We start from the raw sequence: 23,118 nt of genomic DNA, 5'->3' as shown, positions 1-23,118 counted from the left end.
AATCCTGGAATCTGCATATCCTACATTGAAGTCAGGATGTGGAGCGTCCTCTCGTTTCACCTCACCATTAAAGGGCAATGCAGAGAGCCCTGTCCTGTAAGCAGGTGGTTGTTGTTGTTAAATCTTCTCAGTGTTAAGGGAAGTCTCTTTTGAGCAGGTCGATGTCTGAGCAGTGGTAGGGTCTTCCGTGGTAGAGGATTGCTTCCAGGTGATGTTATAGACAAACCTGGATGTTTCGTGGATGGCTTCCCTGGTTCAGGGGTGAATGGAAAATGCCCTTTCTTCTGAGGCCTGTGCCAGGTCGTTATGTCAATGTTCAGGGTGTAAGGTTCCTTTGCACTACAAGATTTGTGTGTTCCAATCTCTATTAGATAGGATCTTATTTGTATATATAGTATTTTCCCATTTTAATGTGCCTATGCAAAAAAGGAGCAATGCCACATGGCGTTATTGGCGCATATGGGGGCGATAAGAACAAGTCCAACAGAATTCTGTGAACTTCTTAAACAAATGAGCAAATCCAAGAAGGAGTCATGCAAATCCCTATTTATAGTTGATGGGCCTGAAATATAGGTGATGATCTGAGATTTATTACTGGGGACTGAAGCGGAGACCATCGTTTATTTCTCACAGTTCTAGAAGCCTAAGATCTACGGTATGTGTTGCCAGAATTTCTGGTGAGGATTTCTTCTGGCTTTTGTTAGTTTCTTCTTGTATTCTCACATGGGAAAAGGGGTGTTGAAGCCCTCTGGAATCTCTTTAAGAAGACTCTAATCTCCAGAGAATCTAGTTAGTGCCACAAAGATAAAATTTTGAGTAAAAATAAAGGCTTGAGTAAAGAAGTATAACAAATAGATAACACTGAGTACACTGTAAATGTGTGGACAGTGGACAAGATTAAAGAGATAATTCTATGCTGGAGGGTAAGGGCTGGAGACCTTGAGCAAGTGGAATGTTTCTTGCAGGTCGTATTATAATGAATTTGCAACCCAGTTCAATGACTTTGCAGCTCATTTTCCTGATGTATTTTTCCACAGTAGGCAGTATACCTTCCTGCTCAAAGTAGCAAAATGTTCTGAGAACAGGATGTGCCTGTGGTCAGTTAGCCTCGCACAGTTCTGTTCAAATTATTATTCCTTAGCCGATAGCATTTCCTCCCCCAGCCCAGGGACAACAATGAAAATCTTAAAATGTGGTTGCAGACGTCTCCTAAAACTAGTTCAACATGCTGGTAGACGTAAACCGTGGCCATTGCTTGTCATAGTGAGAGGGAACTATTCAAAAATGTTGAGTTTGTAGGTCGAAATTGTTGGTTAGCTGAACCACAGCTTGTAGGTTGAGGTTTGGAGGTGAAAGAAACCTTATTATTAGGTTTAGAAGACATGGAATAAATGTCAAATTTACTGATAGGGAAAATTGTAAACACAGGAACTAGGGATAGAGAAAGAATTTGTCCATTGAGAATAATTGTCAGTCTTATGATCAAAAGTGCTGTCGAGGTGGAGGGTTGTTTATACAAATGATAAAATATAATTGGCTAGAGGTAATGCCAAGGGTGAATTAAAGGATAATAAAAATAGAAAGAAAATGCTATCAAATCATTACATTAGTTTTATGAAACAAACATGTAAGTTCACTTATATGGTCACAAATGCAGTTTGAATGATGTTTCTTTGAGTTTTCTGAGTGTGCCTGAGATAAGTTATATTCTTGACAGATAAATTACCAAGGGAGGTCCTTGAATTTTAACTGCCATAGGTACTCTCAGAAGGACTTAATATGGTACATCCAGTCAGTTTGTAAAGGAATTTTATTCGGGGGACTTTCATAGTTTTTTAAAAAGAACTCAAACACCTGGTGATATTTTAGGGTTTTTGGTTAGAGGACAAGAAGAGTCTAGAATAGGAATAGCTGTTGGCATTAGAACGTAAGTCTTTCTGAGAGATATTATATATTGTTTTAAATTATTGTACTCTACATTTATAGTTAGATTGGTTGTCAGTGAGGAGTTTAGAAAGAAATTTTAGAGGTTAATTTGGTCCTGAGTAAATAAATGTATAGGGTAGCTGGATTGTTGAGTTTTACACATATATTTGGTCAGGTGTTTTTGAATTGTTTGGTGAGTTCTTTTACCTTATCTGAAAATTTAGGTGTCAGAGCAGTGTGAAAATGATGCTGGGTTCATAGATTTTTAATAATTTTTAATAATAGTTTGTGTGATATTGGAAGCCATTATCTGATTATAAGAATTATGGTAGTCTGAGTTTAGGGATTTTGTGATATTCCAGGGTTTGGCTATATCAGAGGATTTTTCTGTTTTAGTGAAACAGGCCTCAATCCATCCTATAAAGTGCTCTACATAAATCAAGAAGTTTAAAATCTTTGCAAGGGTATAGATATGTAAAAGTTTCTAGTCTTCCTGGAACATGTGTTCTTCACTGGAAGGGAGTAAGGTGCTTTGCTGGAAGTCATCTGTGACCCTCAGGATTTGATTTTGTCTGATTTTATAGATTTCCTTTCTAAAAGATTTACTTCTTCACAAAATTGCTTTAATGTATGTGCACCTTCTCCATTTATCTAGTTTCTTAAACCCTGTTCTATTTTTTTTTTTTTGAAAATTACTTTAGTTTTCCTTTTTTAAAATTTTGGTGTTGTCATTTATCTTTCTGTGTCATTCCCAAAGCTTCATTTACTTTATATGTCTATTTCCTTGCACATATTTTATACAAATATATTTTTCTTCATTTTTTTTTTACCTAATACTGTATTCCCAGCAAATTTTAAAGAAAGGAAACTTTTTAATAGTTAACATTTTTAAATAACTTCTTATTTTTCATTAGTCTCTAGTTGGGCTTTGGATTGTGAGTCTATGCCCATGGTCAGGCAAGGTTTAAAAAACCTTGTTAAAAGACCTTAGCAATGTTATCTCTGTAACCCATTTGATGCTAGAAGTATTAAGGGAGTCACAGCCACAGCTATGAAATAGGCCTCTTCTTAGCCTGTCTTCCCAGCATTTCTCATTCTTCTGCAGCTTATGAATTGAGGGAAACTCAGTTCATCAACGGAGGATGCTATTGTTAAAGACCATGAAGACAGTATCTAGGATAACAATCCAGTTACAAAAATAGATATCCTTGATCCAATTTTTTTTTATATTTTCCTGTGATTATAGTGGACTAGTTCACTAAAAACATGGTTACTGTAGTGTGACCCTCAACTTAGTCAGGATTTAAGTTGACATTTAAGTTTCTAAGGGTCTCACTCATTATGGATTGAAAAAGGACTGGTTTTCACTAGAATCTGAGTTACTTTTCTTAATTTATCAAGGCTAAAAGTTTTATAGGTGCTTCATTTCATGCCTGTTTTAAGGCAGAGAATCATGTGATCTGCGTCTGCCTGACAGTTTGCAAATCTGTAGGGCTTGCAGCTGGGCTAGGTATCCTCCCTTGGCATAATTATTTGACTGTGGAGCCAATAATTCATCAGCATAGTGATGATATTGTTCTACTATATGATTCTTCTCCTCTAATCAGTAGCAAATGCTATGAACATTGTGAGCCCCCTGACAAAAGAGATCAAGGAAGTCATAGCAAGACTCTGAAACTCTTTGATAAATTGAGTTCAATAGGACATCAGTGGACACAGATAGTTCCACCATCTACATTATTAAGCTCCTGGAAGGGAAATTAGGGAATTAGGCTTTGAAGAATGTGTGTCTAGGGATTATGAAAGGAGTCATTTCGAGTGTGGGCAGCAGAAGCCTATGGAGGTTGAGGAGTCGCCTTTGTAAGAGATTAGTGAGGGGGGATGGAGAGGGACCTTAAGTGGGCTTATCAGGACAGAGAATTTTCATCAGATCTTGGGCAGAGGAAAATGGTTTGGGGATGGTTGGAAGAGTAAGAAAATCAAGGCGGCCTTCAGAGTGAATTAGATCATTTGCAAGGCACATGCAACTAGCTTTACAGAGATCTAAGACTAAGACCCACAAAGGTATAAAATACTGGGAGTGGGCCCCGAGAGATAGCACAGCGGCGTTTGCCTTGCAAGTAGCCGATCCAGGACCAAAGGTGGTTGGTTCGAATCCCGGTGTCCCATATGGTCCCCGTGCCTGCCAGGAGATATTTCTGAGCAGACAGCCAGGAGTAACCCCTGAGCACCCCCAGGTGTGACCCCCCCCAAAAAAAATTCTGGGAGTTCAGACAACTTTTCTATACACCAATAGTAAAGACAAGTTGGAGAATGGAATGGAGCATGTGGCCAAATAACCTTGAAAGAGTCATGCAAACTAGTCCCCAGGTTTATATTAGGATCATGCTACACTGTTGAGAAAGATTAGGGGCTTTTTTTTTTTTTTATAGTTTGGAGATAAAAATCTAGTATAGTTGTTAAGGACACAGCCTGGGGTGGGAGTATAGAGCAGATCCCAGAGAATGGAGTAGGTTAGTCCTTCGGTAGGCGTTCTCAAGCTTTTTAAACAGGGAGACAGTTCACTGTCCCTCAGACTATTGGAAGGCTGGACTATAGTTAAAAAATATGAACAAATTCCTATGCACATATCTTATTTTGAAGTAAAAACAAACAAAACGAGAGCAAATACAAGATTTAAAATGAAGAACAGGTAAAGTGAAATAAAAAAAATCTTACAAGTATTTCAGTGGGAACTATGGGCTTGCTTTTGGTGGGGCTTGTTTTAGAGGACCCCTGCCTGAGACTAAAGGAGGAGTCAGGGGGAAGGAGGGGAATCGGGAGAGTGTGGTGGAGATTCCACGCATGTGCACTTTGGACCCTGAAAGAGTTGGCTGCTAAGCAGAACAGGTAGCTGAGACAAACACCTGGATAAATGTGGCATATGGCCCACTGGCTGTAGTTTGGGATCCCCAGTCCTAGGTTTTTTTAATTATGTTTTTAATTATTAAAAAATTTCAAGATATATGTAAAACGAGGCATGATAGGATTGTGAATCTTTACCTTCTGCTTCTTTTTTTCATGAATCTTAAGATTCTCCAGCCCTTTCACCCTTCTTGTATTATTTTGAAACAAAAGCTTATGTACTATAGTTAAGAAAAAATATATATAAATAGATATTAGATGATTATAATTGCTCAGATAGGTGATCAGATATAGATGCCTGTTAAGTCTTCCTCCACCCCAACTCTGTCTTTCCTCTTGCTCTGGAATTTTACCTTGAGAGGACAAAGGCCTGCTAAGCCTTTCTTCACTCCCTCCACCCCCTTGTCTCTCCTCTTGCTCTGGAATTTTACTTTGAGACATCAACAGTCCTGCTGCCCTGGTAACCATTAGCCAATGCCCCTCCTAAGAGGAACTTGACATATTTGGGCAAAAGAATAGACTTTTGCTCGCTCCTCCTAAGGTTTTTGCCTTATTTGTAAAAGGACAAGCTCACCATTTGATTGAAGCTCACCATTTCACCCTCCTCCTAAGATTCCTTAAATTTATAAAAGACACTTCCCTAGATTGTCTGGGGCTTCCGGTTTAAGTCGTATGCAAAGTTGGCGAGCCAGCTAGCTGGATCAATAAACTTGTTTTCTTTTGCATTCTCTGAAGATTCCTGGTCTTTATTTGAGGCAGTGGGCTTTCTTGGACCCTTAACACTATGATGTGTTTCTATAAATAAGTTCTCTTTTTAAAACACAAAACCTTATCTCTAATACATTTTTTAATTCCTTTTTATTCTTTATGGGTTTTGTTTGGGGAGGCCATACCTAGTAGTATTCAGGGTTACTCCTGGTACTATGCTCAGATTTCATTCCTGAGCTCAGGGAACATATCTGGTTCTGAAGTTGTCAGATACCTACTATATTCTCTTCGTAGTTCTGCAAAATTCCTTTCTTTAATGAAAAACCAAAATGCAGTGTTATAATTTCCAACATCTCATAAATATCATGTTCTTTAGCATTTATTTAAATTTTTATGTGAACTTAAGTTATTTTAGTCAGGCCCACGCATTATAGTTAATATAATTTAGGTCTCTTAATTTATGGATTTCATATCAGTTCTCTGTTCCTTTGTGATATATTTGTTAAACAAGCCACACAATCTATCTTGTACTTTACTTATAGCAATTTAAATTTTTTAAATTAATTTTGATGTTAAAAATAGCTTCAGAATTTAAAGCTACCTCTGATCTAACATGAGAAGAAATGGAATTAGAATTGTTACGTAAGTGCCTGAAGGATAACTTTTTTTTTTTTTTTGGCTTTTTTTGGGCCATACCCATTTGATGCTCAGGGGTTACTCCTGGCTACACGCTCAGAAATCGCCCCTGGCTTAGGAGGACCATATGGGCTGCTGGGGGATCAAACCGAGGTCCGTTCCTTAGCTAGCGCTTGCAAGGCAGACACCTTACCTCTAGTGCCACCTCGCCGGCCCCTACTTTTGAATATTGAAGACTCATTGACATTAAAATCATATCCAGATGATTGTGAAATTTTAAACATAAATGCATGAACTTTTTTAAAAATTCTTTTAAAAGAGGAGTCAAGTCTCATCCTTGAAAGATTTAGTTGACTTATAATTTTCTACATTTACTTTATTACTATAAAATCTCTAGAATTGATTCCTTAGAAAACCAACACCCTGGGTTTTTGTTTGTTTGCAGGGTAGGGTGGTAGAAATTTTCATAAAGACAAAGCAAATCAACACAAAAGCAAATATCTTCCCCCCTCAAACATTGTTCCCTGAGCTTTTGAGTTTTTGCTATCCCCTCTTCCACTTTCTTTTTCCATTAGGAACTTTGTTGGGATAAGAGGAATAGACCTTGTGCAGACCACAGAAACCTGCCTTGCATTTGTCGCCTAGTTTGATGCCCAGTACTATGTGGTCCCCTGAGGATCACTTGATGCTGCGCTGAATATCACTGGAATAGCCCAGTAATCCCTGAATCAGGTTAGAGCAGTACCATGTCATATCATGGAATCCCACAATGAAGCAGTGGCTTTGTTGTGGTTGGGGAATTACCAGGAAGTGCCCTGAGCTCTGAGCATCAATTGGGAGCTTTTTTCCTCCACCCCCCAACTTATTGAAAGTTGAGTTTTTCTAAAGATTTGCTTTCTAAGTAGTCCTTTTATTTTTCCTAGTAAAGCCACAATTGCAGGTCTCTGTCTGATTTCTTTTCTCCTGGCTACTTATATAGTTGTGAACAACTCCTAAATCAGCCAAACAAAAACGGCAGAGGATTCATTTTATTTACAGAGTCACAGCTTTGCTGGGGTCATTAGGGAGTTGGACCACTATGTTGGTTGATTGGTTTATTTAAGGGCCTCACAAGTATATTCAGTGGATGGGGGTTACTCATGGTGATACTCAGCCCTAGGGCCAGAGCATGTGGAACTGCTTTTGGATTTCCAGGGCTGCTCCCAGCAATGCTGCTGGAGTTCAAACACTGCCCTACGGTATGCATAGCACAGGTTCCTCATTCTTGAACTCTGTCTTTGGTTCCTTGGTTTGTATTGTAATTAACTAAGCCAATTCCTGGTGTAACTTCTGTGGTCTCTCCATGCCCTAGTTTTTCCATTGTAAACCATAAATGATAAAGACAACAGACCTCCTGAGTAGTTGTGGAAGCAATGATTTATTAGCCAATTGCATAGAAGAGTGCCCGTAGCCTCACAATATCTCTGATTATACCTGCAGGCTCTAGTATCAATCCCATATAGCTGATGTGAATTCATTTGTCACATAGTCTTCAGTCAAAAAAGGACAAGAAATGTGACTTCAAATATTATGTTTAAGTATTTGGAAGCACTATCATCTATATATTTTTTAGCTTGATCTTTTCCACAACACTCTGAGGAAAAGAAATAATAAATAAAGGTCTGGGCGTCTGATATAAAGCTAATGCAGACATCATACAGCACAAAGAGAGGTAGACATGGGTATCCTGGATTTTTAGGGAAATCAACCTTCTTGAGAAATATGGAATATAATTAGAAATTAATATTTTATATGTTTAAACTATCTAATGGATAAAATGACTGACTTTAGACTGACTTTTTAAAAAATACACAGGAAGGTTGTATAAAAAACACTTTGTTCATTGACCATATAAATACAAAGTCAAAATTCTGAAGACCAATTTAGTTTTATCTAGACATAAGTATATTAATATCATGAAGCTACTTAATACACTACCCAGCGTGCATCAGCATAATTGTTAGGTTTATTCTAGAAATATTAGGAGATGTGTTATAATGTGTTATGTGTTATGACCAACTTCCATCCAATGAACTTACTTGTGGCTCTTAGAAAAGATTGCTTCCATCATGCTTCTGTTCCCCCAATTCTACATTTCCTTCCATTTCACAACTTTATTTGGTGATCTTAGTGCTATCCATATAATGCAACTGTGAGAAATCATGATTTTTCTCACCTCCAGAAAGCATTCTGGCTAGGAAAAAAAAAATGGCTTCTAGGAAATGACTCCATTTCCTCTTGGGTTGCTGGAGACTCATGAGGAGGCAAAGCACTGAGAGTGGCCATGGGGCAGCCAAGCTACACTTATGTCATAGGATGCAGCATGAGCTGGATCCAAAGGTGGACAAAGCACATGCCCAGAGTTTCTGAGGCTGAAGAAAGCTGAACAAAAAGTAGGGACTAGGGCTTGGTCATGGAGAAGATACTAGGTTTGATCTTTGGTATAATGTAAAAGAAAACAAACAAGTAAAATAAGGTATGCAGATGCCCAGGTTCAGAGAATGAGAACCTGGACCTCATCATTCTGGGCCCTGGGCCTAAGCACTGTTCCCAACTCTGACTGAGGCTAACTGGATATCACAGGCTGCTTGTCCTCTCAGAAATTCCAAAGCAGCAAGCCAGAAGAGCAGCCACTCAGGATGTTAGGAAAATAGCTCTTGTGATTTATTTGAAATTCTCATGCAGGAGGAAGCCAGAGTACACTCTTTTTCGAGGGATTCAAATCAGATATCCCAGTTCTTAGTGTTTTCAATATGATTTGGTCTTTTAAAAAACAACAACAACAACAAAACTGGCTCAATGACAGTAAATGGGATAAATAAAATGTGCATGAAATAAGATGAAAATTCACATTTGAAAATGAGGAAGACAATAAATAAAGCAAATAAAGGTCTAAAAAGACATTTGGGTACACAATGAAAGAGACAGGAAAGGTGGTATTTCTTCAGATGGATCAAGAAAAATAGAACATTTGAAGGACTTGGTTTGTTCCAGAAAGCAAAAATGAAGGATTTTAAAGACTAAGTTCAGATTTTAAATTTTAAATTTTGACCTGCTTATTGGGCAGATGGGACCCCCCCCCCCATTTAGATTCATTTGGAGACTATGTTCCTGCTTTCATTCTTTTTCCTAAAATATTACAGCCTTTCTATACAATAAAGATTCCCAACCTAATCAACATATTTTCTTTACTCACACTACCATAGTTCTAAGACTGAAATTAAAGTCTAATACCAACAATAACACTAGAATTAATTCTGATTTTTTAAAATTTATTTTCTTTTGCTTTTTTGGGTTTTTGGGTCACACCCAGCAGTGCTCAGAGGTTACTTCTGGCCCCATGCTCAGAAATCACTCCTAGCAGGCTTGGGGGACCATATGGGATTCAAACCAATGACCTTCTGCATGTAAGGCAAATGCCTTACTTCTATGCTATCTCTCCAGCCCCTATTTTCTTTTGCTTTTAAACTTACATAAATCAAAATCTTTGCACTCAAATTGCTCTTTTCTGAAAATTATATAGCATTTTTCTAGTAAATTTGCAGTAAAATTTGATCTCTTCTGGAAATTACATAGCATTATACAGCATATGTAATTATGTGATGGATGGTTTGGTTTTATTGTTCCCACTAGTTTTTATTTTGAGACCTTTGGCATATTATTTGCTGAAAACTGAAATTCTTAAGTTTTTGGAGGTTTTCAGTGTCTAGCATTTCTTGGTGTCAGTGGTCAAGTAGGAGAAAGAAGTTGATTCTACTTGAGATTAAAAAAAAACAAGATTAAAAAAAAGTCTTAAAAATTCTGTACATCAGCTATACACATACACATTTTAATATATACACATATACACATACATACATTATTTAATAATAGTAAAATAAAAAATAAGTGAGTGATTGTATAAACATTTAGTATATCATACTCTAACTCTATTTTATATAATTATTGATATAGATGCTTCAACTTGGCTACATAATCTGATCTTTAAATTTAGTCTGAATATTTCTAGCTCCAATCTCTTTTTTATTTTGTAACACATAGTATTCATTTCATAACTTATTAGAGTGGCATATTCTACTTTTAGGTATAGTAAGTTAGCTAAGCTGAGTTGGAGTCTGTGATGCATATATGTTTTTATATATTGGTATAAACTTATATATTTCTTTATAGATCTATGCTTCTACTGTGTGGTGTTTTCAGTAAGTGTGGGATGACTTGGGTTTAAGTTTTTGAGTTGGGTGGGAAACAGTATTCATTTGTTGTCTTGAGATATAAATTAGCTTTTTTGTTTGTTTGTTATTGGGCCACACCTGGTGATGCTCAGGGGTTACTCCTGGCTATGCACTCAGAAATCACTCCTGGCTTAGAGAACCATATGGGACACCAGGGGATCGAACCATAGTACATCCTAAACTAGTGCATGCACAGCAGACACCTTATGGATTGTGTTACGCTCCGGCCCCAAATGAATTAACTTTATTACTTCCAAAATCCAACCAAGAATGTTACAAAACATATCTAGAATAGCCCCCCAAATGTAATCTATTTAAGACAGAACTGGGAATTACAGAAGGTATTTCCTTTCAACTAGGGAGCAGAAATATTCCTAGGGATGCAGATAATATTTAACTCATCAGATGACTTTCAGTCCTGTTAGAATGGTATTGATAAAGAATACCTTGGCATACAATTATAGCACATTTCAACTGTGATTCATTGTAAATGAAAGAAATGTCATGTTTTACTTGACATTTTATATAAAGTGTTAAGGCTTTACTTTTAGTGCAAAAATTCAAATTCTTGCTGGAAAACAAATAATCTGTTTCCAAGATGCCAATTTGAAATTGACTTGTAATTACAGAAATTACTCTTATAACCATAGAGTACCATATAAAATTATATTCTATCCAATTAATGCGAACCAATGGAAAGTAATTTTATTATACTGTTATTTAAAGTGCAGTTTGAAATTTAAAACAGTCAAAGCAACTACATATATAGTTAAGAACATAAGTCCCATTTAAATGTATAATGAGTTAAAGATGCTTTAAACTCATTATTGAGAAAACTAGCAGGAGGCAAAAGGTGATCAAAAGAAAATTCAAAAGAGAAAGTTAAAAATAAAAACTGTAAATTGGAAACAAAATAAGACAAGAAATCTTCATCATTGGGGGTAATTGCCCTTTTCTAAAGGGCAAAAATTATTTACCTCTCTGCCATACTAGATTCAGTTGCAACTTATCAGCTTGCTATGAGATAACTTTAGAAATTTTGGACTTTAATCAATTGGCAAATAGTAAGTCAAAAAAAGACATAATTCCCTTGTTGGTTCCTGATCAACAAAAGAGAATAGTTCTCCATTAGCCTTATTTTCACTGAATGCATAATGAGATCATCCTTCCCCAGTTTTCTAGAACATAAATATTTACAATTTAGAAGCTTTTCTTTGGGCTGGGGTATTGGGCTACATCTGGTGGCACTTCTGGTTACTTCTGATAACTCCTGGTTCTGTGCTCAGAAATCGCTCCTGGCAAGCATGCTCTGTGGACCATATGATATTCTAGGGATCAAACCCAGGTCCATCCCTGGTTGGCCACATGCAAGGCAAATGCCCTACTGCTGTGTTGTATCATTCAGGCCACTATCTGGAAGTTTTAAATTGACATTTGTTCTACTCAAGTCCCCTGCTTATGATTCATTTTTCAGAGGCTGGTCTCAGGCTCAAGTCTAATACGCAATGGTGATTGCTGATCTTTATCAGACTAAAGACTATTTGAGATGAAGACTATACATACTATTAGTAAAGTCTAAGAATTCCTTAATGATTTTTAGTTGCAGCTCATATTTCAAGTTGAGAAACCAACTATATATTCAATAAACATACTACAAGATTAGGATACCAAAGAGGTGACTTAGTGGGAGTTGGCTTCCACTACTGCCTCACACCCAGTTATCCTAATAGCAAAAAAAAGAGGAGGACTTCTAGAGATTTTAGGTGATGGTGTATTTGGAGCAATCCTCTTCTAAACACTAAGTTTCTTAAAGTCTTCACATCATTTATAAGTCAATAACTTGAGGATAAGTTTTTAAATATGCAAGAAGGCTTTTATTGCTTACTTTGTTTTTGGTTCACACCTGACAGTGCTCAGAGCTTTTCTCTACACTAGGGATCTCTCCTGGTGATCCATATGGTGAGGGGTCATATGGAATGCAAGGAATTGACCCTGGATGGGGCACATACAAGACAAACATCTTATCTGCTATACTATTTTTTTGTTTTTGTTTTTGGGTCACATCCAGCGCTGCTCAGGGGTTACTCCTGACTCTGTGCTTGGAAATCGCTCCTGGCCGACACAGGGCACCATATGGGATGCCGAGATTTGAACCGCTGTCCGTCAGTCCAGGATTGGCTGAATGCAAGGCAAACACTCTATCGCTGTGCTATCTCTCCGGCCCCTCTGATCATTTTTAAACCAGCATAAAGCTTGCATTTTTTTTTTTCTAGAAAAGATTGCTTTAGAGCCAAAAGCTTGCTCGCAGTTTGAATATCTATATCTTCTCTCTGCGCCCTGTTAGACTAAGAGTATTTCTATCCCATTGTCCATAGTAATTTAGACTTGCCTGGAGAGAACATTTTTTTGATATCCTTCCTATTATTTAAAAGTGAAGGAATGGGAAGCTAAATAATGTGTTTCTGAATAAAAGACTTTACTTGGGTGTAACTTCAGTGATAGTAAACTGCTAATAGGAAACTTAAACCTAAGTACAGAGTGATAAGAGTTTAGGAACAAAATATCTAGGTTATTGGGCTTTTTTTCAAAGGGCACCTATTCTCTTACAGTTTGGAAAAGAGACACGGGCCTGAGTTCTGTTAAAAAAAAAAAACCCGTATAATATGGGTTTTATTCTTAGGGCCTTTTAGATACAATAAAACTTACCCTCAAGTTCTCTATCTTCTTTGTTTCTTTTTGTGTCTAGATTTCTTTCTCAGTATTGGTAAAGTTTAAAGTTATTCTATACATCTGGGGGTACATTAAAATGTCACTTTCTTCTTGATACTTTTCCAATATAGGACCAGAGTGGGAATTTCTTCATCAAGAAAAGAAATTTTGGGGGCCGGAGAGATAGCATGAAGTTAAGGTATTTGCCTTTCATGCAGAAGGTCGGTGGCTCGAATTCTGGTATCCCATATGGTCCCCTGTGCCTGCCAGGGGCGATTTCTGAGCTGGAGCCAGGAGTGACCCCTGAGCATTGCTGGTGTGACCCAAAAACCAAAAAAAAAAAAAGAAAAGAAAATAATTTTTTTTATTTTCTCTTAAATGCTTTGGGTCATTATAGTCCTAAGAATCTTCCTTTGTCTCCTTTCTATTCCACTGAATCAGCAAGAAAATAGGTCCCATGATTGAAAAATAGCTGAGCATGGTGGGTTTCCCTTTCCTGACATGGATCCTGGAGCTGATAACCTTTGCCTTGTACGTATGAGTTCTGAGTTTTAATTCTCAGCACTGCATTTTTAAATTTTTTAAATTTATTTTTATTTTTATTTTTTGTTTTTTGGGTCACACCTGGCAGCGCTCAGGGGTTACTCCTGGCTCTATGCTCAGAAATCGCCTTCAGCAGGCTTGGGGGACCATCTGGGGTGCTGGGACTCGAACTACCATCCTTCTGCATGCAAGGCAAATGCCTTACTGCTGTGCTGTCTCTCCAGCCCCAACACTACATTTTTTAAAAAACAATTTTATTTTGGATCTTAACAACAGATGAAAATATAATATCTTAACTTTTGGGATCTTACAGAGAAATATGCAACATGGCGAGCAGGGATAACAGAGGACAGACAATAGAAGATGAGGTCAGTAGTATTCTTACCTGAAATGCTGAAAGTCTTTTCTTTTTTTAAAATTAATATCTTTATTTATACACCTTGATTACAAACATGATTGTGGTTGAATTTCAGTCATGTAAAGAACACCCCCCTTCACCAGTGCAACATTCCCATCACCAATGCCCCAAATCTCCCTCCTCCCACCCCACCCCCGCCCCTAATCTAGACAGGCTTTCCAGTTTCCTCATTCATTCACATTGTTATGATAGTTCTCAATGTAGTTATTTCTCATCACTCTTCGTGGTGAGCTTCATGTAGTGAGCTGGAAATTCCAACCCTCCTCTCTTTTGTTTCTGAAAATTATTGCAAGAATGTCTTTTATGTTTTTAAAAACCCATAGATGAGTCAGACTACTCTGTGTCTCTCTCTCTCCCTCCAACTTATTTTACTCAGCATAATAGATACCATGTACATCCATGTATAGGACTATTTTATGACTTCATCTCTCCTGATGGCTGCATAATATTCCACTGTGTATATGTACCACAGTTTCTTTAGCCATTCATCTCTTGAAGGGCATCTTGGTTGTTTCCAGAGTCTGGTTCTTGTAAATAGAGCTGCAATGAATATAGGTGCAAGGAAGAGATTTTTGTTTTGTGTTTTTATGTTCCTAGGGTATATCCTTAGGAGTGGTATAGCTGGATTGTATGGGAGCTCAATTTCCAGTTTATGGAGGAATCTCCATATCGCTTTCTATAACTAGGTGGCATTTCCACCAGCAATGAATAAGAGTTCCTTTCTCTCCACATCCCCACCAGCACTGCTTGTTCTCATTCTTTGTGATGTTCATTAATCTCTGTGGTGTGAGATGGAACCCATAGTTGTTTTGATTTGCATCTCCCTGATGATTAGTGATGTGGAACATTTTTTTTATGTGCCTTTTGGCCATTTGTGTTTCTTTTTTTTTTTTATCAAAGTGTTTGTTCATTTCTTCTCCTCATTATTTGATGGGATTAGATGTTTTTTTTCTTGTAAAGTTCTGTCAGTGCCTCGTATATTTTGGATATTAGCTCCTTATCTGATGGGTATTGGGTGAATAGTTTCTCCCACTCAGTGGGTGGCTCTTGTATCCTGGGCACTGTTTCCTCCCACTCAGTGGGTGGCTCTTGTATCCTGGGCACTGTTTCCTTTGAGGTGCAGTTGCTTCTCAGCTTAATATATTCCCATCTGATTATCTCTAATTCCACTTGTTTGGAGAGTGCAGTTTCCTCCTTGATAGTGGTTTTTACTCACTCTGTCTTTCTTGGCCTTTTGGCCTGTGTGGCTCGAGGAGACAGTTTTGTTGGGCCCTTCCTAGCCCTCTGAGGAGAGCTTCAGGAGACCAGAAAGGAAAAACATTCAAAGCCAACAGGTTCTCCCAGTTACCAATCTCACAGCAGGGCGGACTCCTTCACAGACAAAGGAGACACCTCTCTGCCTGGTGTCCCTAATAGCCAGTTTTTACTCACTCAGCCTTTCTTGGCCTGAGTGACTCCTAGAGACAGCTTTTTGGGGCCCTTTCTAGCCCTCTGAGGAGACCAGAAAGGAGAAACATGCAAAGCCATAGAAGTCTTTTCAATTGGGAAGTGTTTATGCAAGAGTTTCTGTATCATCTCTCTTTTCTGAGGTCTGTTGTGGTAATCACATAGTCATAATTATACCAAAGTCTGGAGCAGAAAGAAACAAAGAAAGATAAGGCATTTAATACTTTGTAGGATAAACTGATGGGATTTTTGCTGTAAATAGAATCCAGAAATTGTCACTACTCGCAAAGGTATTGTCTCCATTTATTTAGGAAGCACGCACCAGACGTGACTTTTGGCTTTCCTGGTGCAGTGCCTAATTTTCCTCCCAAGAATCATCTGCCAGAAGGCCAGTTTAGAGAAGTCAATCATTGACCCTTTGTGTGGATTGCTGGCTATAATTCTGACACGGTTCTGACATTACATTTTTTCTTTTTCCCTTTATTTGATTTTTGTCTTCTTTTCTACCACAGAAATTCGGCCTTAGCCTCTCTACACTCACAAAGGAATTTCAGTACCAAAGCCCGCCAAAAGCTCCCCACTGGCTAGTTTATTTGTGACTCTTACTTCTAGTATAACCTGGCACCAGCAGCTTGTTTTTCTCAGTCTATCTCTATGATAATTAACAATTATTTCCATCCTCCCAAAAATCTATTTTCCGGCAACTACATAAACATCATAAAAATCTCTCGCAAAACCTCTCTCTCTCTCTCTCTCTCTCCTCCTGGTTTCTTGCAAAACCTGTTTCCTGATTACCCCAAAACACCTTCACCTCACTTTTTTGTCCAGCCCTCTAGCAGAGCTCTTTCTTACCTACAACTAATTATTTGATATGTAGATTCTAGGGCCTGGTCCCCATTGTACTGTTCCTTCAGAAGATTTTGATTCCCTGAAAACACCTTGCATAACAGAGTTTGTGCTTAAAAATGTCATCAGCTGAACAGTAAAATTTGTCTCTCGTCCATGGATGTGGGTCCCCATACAATGCATTTTGTGTGGTCTCATTTATTTCATTTTCATATTTCATATTCATCCGCTTCATGTTTCCGCTTATTCCCAGTGAGGATTTATGGACCCCACTAAGGTCTTGCTAGCGATGCAGGCGGTCCGCAGCAAGAAATTATCACCCAAACATGTTTAATACTCAGGTGTAAGAGCAATTTATCTTCATTTGCAAGTTTAATAGAGAGCCATAATAAGGGTCAGACGCATATTTGAAAAGAGATTCAGATACATGGCTTAAAAACAAAGCTTTGAGGGGCCAGTGGGATCAATCAAAGTATAGGAATGTGTGCTTTGCATACAAAAAGTTAAGTTTGATCCCTGTTACCTTATGGACCCTTAAGCACTGTGAGAAACTAATTCCAAACACTTAGAACTGCTTGATATGGTTCAAAAAACTTTTTAATTAAAAATTTAAACAAATTTTGAGGACATTTAGAGTAACAAAGAAATTTGTGGCTTTGAGTGGGTCGTGTCATATATTTTTAGTGTATGATTATTTTATTTTTTTATTCTTGTTAGAATTTAGGTAATATAGTTACAATAATATTAAAATCCTTAAATGTGCAAAATTAACCCCTCACCACCAAAGTGTCTACAACTGTTTGTCACTCTATTTTTCCCCAATTTTATTATTATATTTTGGACACTCATTTACCATAGTGTAATGCAACAGTGCTAGTGGAGACCATGGGCACTTTGTGGGTGGTGAGATAACTATATACACAAAAATCATAAATGTTAATAATATTTTAAGCACAGTAATACTTATAAGGCAGCCAAGTCCAAGAGGATATTATTGTGGTTGAACTTTCTCTTAGTGTTGGGTATTTCTTCATGATCACACATTGGAAGTGTAACTTTCAACACCCCACTGTGCTTTCTTCTGCATGTCAGAAACATTAAGAGGGTCCTGAGAGACCTTGGTTTCTACATGTGTAACACCTTCCAACTCTGTAGGACACACACTGAGTGATGAAAGATGCTCATCACCTTTACTATTTTAAAGTTCCAACCCTTTGATTATTCTAAGGGTTTGCTCAGGCACTTCATAAATGCTGTTAAATCACCTGAGTAGGCCCATGAACCATCCTGGGAGATCAGTCCAAGGTCATTTTGCAAGACCTACATGGAGGTTTCAGAAGCCAAGGATAGTGGCCTTTTATCCAAACAAGAGTTAAGAGGGACAAACTCCATGCTATTATTTTAGCCAGGTAAAACACCATTGTATGCTGTTTATTTTACCCATAGAATGATTTCCTATACTTATTTAGGAGCAAAACTCCCATGTGGAGATTTTCATAATGTCACTTTCATTTTGATATAACAACAATAATAGCAACATAAGACCCCATTGCTGGGCTAGTATCTTGCTGGAGTCTCACATTAATCTGCTTCTTTGGCATATAGATTCAAGCTAATTTACATACATATATCATAGGTTATGCTAAAAGTAATTTAGCTCAAATAATTTGACATCTCAAATAAGTGTAATGTGTCTTTCTTCTCCCTTTTATTGAGGTGAATTGGTTTATGAGACTGTGTGTGTTTTAAGGTACAGTTATATGTCTCTTATTAAGTGTGGGATTTGATACTCTCATCCAGAATATGCTACCATATTTTTGTGATATAGATGCAGGACTATACCAGCATGTTTATAAAGCAGAACATTCATTTAATATTTTTACCATTTTTCTTCCAAATACAACTGCATTGCTTTGACAAAGGCATCAGGGAGATAATCATAAAGCAAAAACATTATTGCACAAGGTAGTTTTTGTAATAGAAAATCAATCATATGAGTCATGTGAAGAAGTTTAAATCTTATATCAAAGTAACTTTTTTTAATTATTTACAGAGAATTTTTTTCAAGTGGACAAGGAAAGTAAAGAAAAGTTGGATGTATGGCATATAGAAGAACTCTTTTTTTTTATTTCTATAAAGGAAACTATGAGATTCGAGAAAGCAGTTTGAAAATAGAGAAGCAGAAGTTCACAGACTACCTTCCATGTTTAAAATATGTTATAAAGCAAAGCAGAAAAAGCACTTCAAAAGAAGTCAAAGTGAAAATGATGCAAAAATAGACCATCTTAAACCTAAAAACGAAATTTATATGTAAAAATAGTTTTAGAATTTCAGGAAAAGAATTGTCAACTTATTTAGAGTCCCAATATACTCTTCTTTTGTGTTTTATGACCTTCTTACATTAATACGATACAAAGTAATCCATTTGTGATGTGGAGTGTGTCTATTTTGAGACATTATTACTAAAGCTCATACTTATTTCAGAATATCTTTCTTTTTTAAAATTTTTTGGCCACACCTAGCTATGTTCAGGACTTACTTTGGACTCTGACTCAGGGACCATTCCTGGTGGAATTCAGGGGATCTTATGGATTGAACCTGGTTTGGCTGCATACAAGGCCAGTGCCCTACTCATGTACCATCTCTCCAAGCATATATATATATATGTATATACTGCCCCTTTTCTCTGTGTCCCATGTTACTTTATTTCAATGAGTTGTTGAATCTGTGGGTTTGCCATTTTCTACATCTTCTCTCACTTTTGATGGCCTTGTCTCCTTTGCATACTACAGTTAAGGAATTTTGTAGAATATCCTGCAACTTGGATCTGTCTACAGTGTTGTCATGATTACAATGGATTGGAGGTTTTGAGGAGGAAGACCACAGAAGTAAAATGCCATTGCAGCCATCAATTAAATCATGATCACCACATTGATTTGTTGATATTGACCTAACCACATAGCTCAGGCAGAGCTAGTCAGGATTCTCCATTGTAAATTTACTCCCCTCTTCCATCCTTCCTATACTATACATTTTAGAAAAAAAATATGCCCAACCTACATTTAGAGGAAGAGAATCTTTTCTTTTTCTGGTGTGTGGGAGGTGTTTGGATTATATCTGGAGGTTCTCAATGCTTACTCCTGGGTCTCTGCTCAGGACACTATTTATTGTCTCCAGGAATCATACCTGAAACAGCCCCATGCAGGGCAAGCATGTTGCCTGCTGTGCTATCTTTTCAACCCCAATGAAAAAATATTATATATTTTAAAAACTATAAAAGCAAAGTTGAAAACCAGGAACATATTCAACAGCAGGCAATGCCTCCATACACCATTTCCTAGCTTCCTTTTTTTTCTCTTACAACTATATTGTGAACATGTTTTCATGCCTATAAATGCTTCTGCAACATGATGGCAACAGCTGCAGTTTTCGTGGTGCTAATATACCATCATCCATTCAGCTGTCCACTGCTGGCTATGTGAATCCTGACCTGCAACAGTAAAGCTCAAGGACATTAGGATGTGGTGCTCAGACCTAGAATCTCTTCTGAAGAGACCAATTACTCTCATGACTTTTTATTTTCTTTCTCTTTTGTGTTACATTGATGAAATGGCTACCCTTCTATAGTTTACTTGCCCCATATTTGACCATTTCTCTGGTTTTATGAGAAAAAATATAAAGCAACAGGTAGTATTTAGAATTTCTTAGTCTGTTGAAGATGAGTCATAAATTTCAGAGATAGGCTATCCTCCAATATTGTCAGGAAAAATGATGTCAAACTTGAAACTAAAAGAGATTATTGGGTGTTTTTGTGCAATAGAGCCAATAGAACTATGTAGGGCAGAGGTTAACTTGGATAATTTTGTCACAGAAAGGCACAAGTTATTTCTGCCCCATGCAATAGGTTATCTTAGTTTATGGTCCCATGGAGTATTAACTGGCCTTAAGTCTAACCCAGTAATCATATCCTAATATTTCTTTGTTAAATTGCTTATATAATATATATGTACACATATACATATATTATAATACCTGTTTTCAAATATTTTGAAGATTAATTTTGGCATCTTGCTTGTTATCTCATGAAATAATGAGTCAAAATGCATCTTTAACACGTGCTCATTTATTTGCTTGAGAGCAATGATTCTCCTTTTTGAAAATTGTACTTTAGCAGTATAACATAATGAAGTTATTTATACTTTCTGCATTACTTTAAGATGCTGAAATGTGCTCTGATTATGAGGTTTTGGCAGAATATTATTTGCTTTTTGTGCAATTTTCAGCATAATCTAATAGTACACCATTATGTGACAGACTTGTTTAATGAATACTTACTCAATGAACAACTGTTAACCTGATTATAGACTTAATCAGAGTTTTCCATTCCCTGGATATTTGTGAAAATATGTTTTGTATAATTAGAAAATGCAGATAGAATAAACTCTCAATTTTCATTATTTTTAGGGAAATATTGACAACGTGGCTGGATCTTACTTCTAGGCTGGGGTTCAACTTTACAAAGGGGTGGCATATGGGGTTAGTCTGGATAGTCATGTGTTGTAGTTAGTGCTGAGTCTTGACTCACTACATCCTGCTGTTAATGGTTCATGGTTTCTGTTATTCCACAGCTGGTGTGTGTGTGTGTGTGTGTGTGTGTATGTGTGTGTGTGTGTGTGTGTGTGTGTGTGTGTGTGTGTGTGCTATTGCAACAGAGACCTAGTGGCCTCTGAATCCTTAAATATTTACACTCTGGTTTCTAAGGAAAAGCAAATTTATTGATCTTAGCTTCTCCAAGTGTAGGGTGTGGTTTGCCATATGCTTAGCTAATATTATACTTGCCTAACAGATAGAGGACTTGAATAGCAAACTACCCTATAATAGCAAGAGCTATTTTTCTGCTCTGCAATGGAAATACTTAGAGAACCTAGCCCACTTCTAATGTTTTATTGATCAACATAAATATTCATCATGTTTATTAAATACACTATGAACTTCTCATTCATGAGCTAGTCTTAGGTAATCAAGCTTTTGACAATATTTGCATTATACTGTTGACAATTTGTTCTGAATCATCAAAGAATTTAATGGGTCAGGCTGGCCAATTATTGTTTGCCTGGGGCAGAAAATGCTTCTGACTGAATGAAAAGTAAAAACTGCTTTTGCCATTTTACTTTCAGTATCATGGGGACAAGATAGAAGGTATATCTTTTGTGTAATATTTGCAAAGTTGCATTAAGATTGTCAAAAACCAGATTTCATTTTAGTCCAAGAATATAAATGTTTTCATTTATTTTTCATATCCTTTGTCTTGTGAATGATAATTTTCAGAAAGAAAAAGCTTTAGTAGTATATAATTAAAACCAGCCAGTTTCTGAAAACACAAGTCTTCAAAAATAAATAATGCTAATAGGAGGAGCTTGATTAGTTTCTCAATTCACTGAGCCCAGTCTACAATTCTTTCTCTTATTTCAAAACTCATGTGTTATTCTGTTACCTCTTGTCTTATCATCTATTCAAATATTCCCATCCTTACTTCTGGGTTATGTACCTTTTCAACAGAGGCTTACCAAGACTTTTCTGGGTGACCAAAGGGTTGAGAGATGTTTATAAGAAAAGCAAATAAAAAGGATCAATTGCAGAGAAAGGACTTTGCTTTCTGGCCCACCAGAAACCCAATAACACTGGGCCTACATTCAGCATGGATGAAGATGGAAAGGTGCTGAAAGCTATTCCTGCTCTTTAGAGGAGATTTCTGGCAGAGTTGGTGGGTCCCAGATGTTCAGCAGTTACCAAGCCTGCAAGATTGCAGGTCCTCTAGCAGAGAGCAGTCTCTTGAGCTTCCAAGGTCACTGAGGACTCCATCCCCATAGATTTCTTGCTTTAGCTACATGCTTGCTTGTTTCTGCTACCCAACAATTAGAATCTTTCTAGTGGCTAAGGAGAAAATCCCAGGTAAAGATTCCCCTTTCTTTGCTTTCCACTCTGGTAATCATTATTTTTCATTGTCAATGTGAGGCTAAGCTAGTTCAGAATTCTAGCTCCACATGTGGGATTTAGAGTATTTTCTGGATTTATACAAGTCCCACCATACACTTGCTTTGTGTGAACCATAATGACTTCCAACTTATTATTGCCAAGCTGAAGCCTTGAAATTAAGTGGGAATTTCCTTGAAAATTCAAAGTCACATGTGATGAGACTTTGCAAGAGGGAAGGAGTCTGTCAGATTAAAGGAAGTTCAGCTTTAGACTCAGTTATAGAAACAAACATCCTTCTAGAGCTCACTGCCTGCCTCATAATTGGAACTTGGAGTCTTATCAATATTGGGTTTTATACTAAAACAAACGGTGAGTTTCAAAACTGAATGGTTAGCTACCATTTCTTGCACTTTTCAGGGTACAAGAGAGAAAGTTCTAGGTCTCTACCTAGCAGTGTCCTGCTCTGCTGGCCCTGGGCTGTAATTGATTACAAGTCAACCTGTCCAAATACAACCAGCACCTATGTTTGTTTGCGAATTTAACTGGAATAGTGAAAAAATGTTTTTTTAAGTAATTGTTGAAAAATCATTAGGATAATTAGGGTAATCTTTGTTTAAAGAAGCAGATCTAGAAGCTATAATTAGAATCATTCTAGTGTCTAAGGAGGAAATTCCAGGTAAAGATTCCCCTTTCTTTGCTTTCCACTCTGGTAATCATTATTTTTCATTGTCAATG

The sequence above is a fragment of the Suncus etruscus genome, chromosome 13 (genome assembly GCF_024139225.1).
Source record: "Suncus etruscus isolate mSunEtr1 chromosome 13, mSunEtr1.pri.cur, whole genome shotgun sequence".
Classification (NCBI taxonomy): Eukaryota; Metazoa; Chordata; class Mammalia; order Eulipotyphla; family Soricidae; genus Suncus; species Suncus etruscus.
The sequence above is the reverse complement of the archived record's forward strand: the minus strand, read 5'-3'. Positions refer to the sequence as shown.